The sequence below is a fragment of the Acyrthosiphon pisum genome, chromosome A2, assembly GCF_005508785.2.
Source record: "Acyrthosiphon pisum isolate AL4f chromosome A2, pea_aphid_22Mar2018_4r6ur, whole genome shotgun sequence".
Taxonomy (NCBI): Eukaryota; Metazoa; Arthropoda; class Insecta; order Hemiptera; family Aphididae; genus Acyrthosiphon; species Acyrthosiphon pisum.
Window position 1 is genome coordinate 33503627 of NC_042495.1, and position 3136 is coordinate 33506762.

The following is a 3136-nucleotide window of genomic DNA, read 5'->3' on the forward strand; positions in this document are numbered from 1 at the left end:
AAAATTTGAAAATAACTTAACTCCTTTTTGAGTTGCTTACAGACATTGTCATTTTTCAATTTTTTTAATTTTTTTTTCTATAAATATCAATAAAATTTTATTTGTTTGGTAAAAATGCGTGAAAATTGAATGCAAGGCTCCTGTATATATTGTTACAATAGTAATTGTAAAATATTAAAAATACATAGGCACACATTTTTTTTATAAGCATTTGAAGTTGAAATTTTGACAAAATGTATCAAATTTAAAATTAAATGATTATTTTGTAGTTAAAAATTTATAAAATGTTCAACTTTTATATCTAAGGATTGAAAATTTAAAACAAGATTTCACGTAAATATTTAATTCTGTTACCAAAAATTCTAAGAAATACATAAGCATAGTTTATTTTTATAGTCATTTTAAGTTAAAATTTGGACGAAATTACATATTAAAAAACCTGGGATAACTATTTTAGTTATTTTGTTGTGATTGTATAATATTATTTGTGGGTACTTGAAACTTCTAAAGTATACTATTATATATCTATGACAGTACCACGGTTTGTTGTTGATGTATAACGCGTTACCTAATGGATATTGTGATATGATTAATTTGGAATTTATTATATATACCTATACTTATTGGTCAATTTTTTTTTTAATACCATAGATAAGTATACCTATAATAGGTATGTCTAATACCTAGACGGACAAACCGTCTCCGCTCAGAATCGTTTTTCTTATACAGTGATATTATATCATTGAATTCAAATTTAATACTATCCATTATACAGTGACCCACTTGTAACCTATACTGTACAGCAGAGCGACATCCACTTATCCACCTTTTTAGTTCTGAAAACACTATAACTAGTGCCTAGATGAAAGTATTTGGTAGAAAATTGGGTCCATAGTATTAAGTATTAGGAAGTCAAAGTTTAAAATCCAGTATCTTATTAATCTATGTACCTAATGTATAAAAATTAAAGTTTGTGTATCCTTTAATGCATTTCTAAATCGTTCATCCGATTGCGATGACATTATGTATAGAGATATATTAGACCTCTGGAAGAAAATATGCTAATTTAAAAAGGGTAAATTATTAGATGTTGGACCGGGGAGGTGCTCAAATAACATGGATTTTGAGATTTACGATGGAAATGTTTGTTTGGTAATGGTTGCTATTGGTTTTAAATAAACTTTTCATAATAATAATAATTTTTTTTTTAAATTATTATTATTATGAAAAGGCTTTTTGGTTCACTGAAAGAACAGCAATATAACGTAAAACCACGTAATAACGTAATAACGTCTTTGAAAAAAGAAATGGACTGCTGTATGTGGCAATGTGGCCTGCTCACGATCGGAAAACCTTCTGATTTATTAGTGTACGCTTCAGAAAGAAAAACAAAAAATATTGAGTATCCAAATGCACTTCAATAAAAAGCATTCAATCGAAAACTTAAATTGTCTAACTTTTCTGGATAAAACGAATAAAAATACATAATTATGATCCAAAATAAATTTAATTTTGTTGTAACGATATTACTTAGTATTTTTTAACCGTTATATTATAAAATAATACATATAATATTCACATAGAGTTGGCATTTTTAATAAGCAACGGAGTGCACGGGATCAACTGCTAGTTTCTTAATAAAAAAACTCGGGAAAAAACGCAAAAAGTTTATGTTTCCGCCCAGGATCGAACTGGGGACCTTCTGCGTGTTAGGCAGATGTGATAACCGCTACACCACGGAAACAGTTGAGGTAACTGTAAAAAACAATATCAAATAAGTCTACTTCTGATTTTATTATCCTAAATTTTATTACCTAATCAAGGTCAAGCGAGTAGAGTAGACCACGCTCAAGGCCTCACACGCCAGACGATATAGATTTGCGTCGAAAACAAAACAATACAATTCTGCTCAATTTTGTACTTACAATTGTAATTTGTTTCACTTTTAAATAAATTAATAATAATTTTTTTTAAAACTTATTCACAATTTATTTTAGTATATTGTAATTTATTCATCAATCTTGTTCATTTTAATAGATACATTTCAAGAAAAATATTAAAATACCTACCTAGGCATATAATGTAAAATAAAAATTGTACCTAATCATAATTTAAAGACTTTAAATGTAGGTATAACGTAAATACGTGGGTATACATTATAGTGTACCTACCTATAAAATGAATAGGTGCCTATTATTTCAGTAATTCAGTTTATAATAAAATATATAAGGTACCTAGTCAAAAATCAAGAATATTATGATTCATTGTCCAATTATTATTGTACGTTATTCACATTGTACCTATATGTGCTTAAACTGCAGTGAGACAGGTACTAATTTTATATACCTATTTGGTAAATTCTAATAATTTAAATAATTTAAGTGTGACACAAATTATCCGATTAGGTACTTATGGTATTTCGATTTTCCTTTTCTGTCGTGACGGCACCAAAATTTATATTTAGATGTGGCGCCGACTACATAGGTATGCACTCAAATAGGTAGGCACTGATGGCTCAAATTACAAGTACTAAAATTCGTGCTAAAATACCATCTCCCCACTCGTAACATGCCTTAGGTAATAGGTCGCTTTATGTTTAGGTTATAATTTGTTATACCTTCAATTCAATTTGAAATGCGACTCCTGTTCGACTTCCTGAGCTACAGGACCGTGTACGGGAAACAAGAATAGGTTGACATAAGGTGAACACGGAAAACAGAAAAACACGGTGGGCACATTGTATTAAATACTTAAATGTATAGGTTGATGGTAATTGCTAGGCATAAATATTTCAATATCCATATAAACATTATATTATACAAATAATAAAATAAGCGTTTATATTATATACTCGTATAGTCGTATGCCGTTAATCATTAAATTAAGATGATTTTTAAAATCATTATAAAAATCTAAACGCATTAGTACATTACGCCGTTACAACTATTACAACTATAATATTGATACCTTTATAGTCACATAGGTAATATTTATTTATTTAATATGTTTACGGACATGTACAATGTACCAAATTCAATTAACACTATTTATCTACATGTTTAGATTTTGTATTTACAAATAATATATTATTCAAAATAATGTTATACCTATTAAATGCCAAAAGTAAAAATTAGAA

General features: G+C 27.8%; 1 non-coding gene across 1 annotated transcript; it reads right to left on the reverse strand.

Moving 5' to 3' along the window:
• Positions 1-1671: 1671 nt before the first annotated feature.
• Positions 1672-1744, reverse strand: TRNAV-AAC. Its single transcript has one exon. It is a non-coding gene; the product is annotated as a tRNA-Val (tRNA).
• Positions 1745-3136: the final 1392 nt, after the last annotated feature.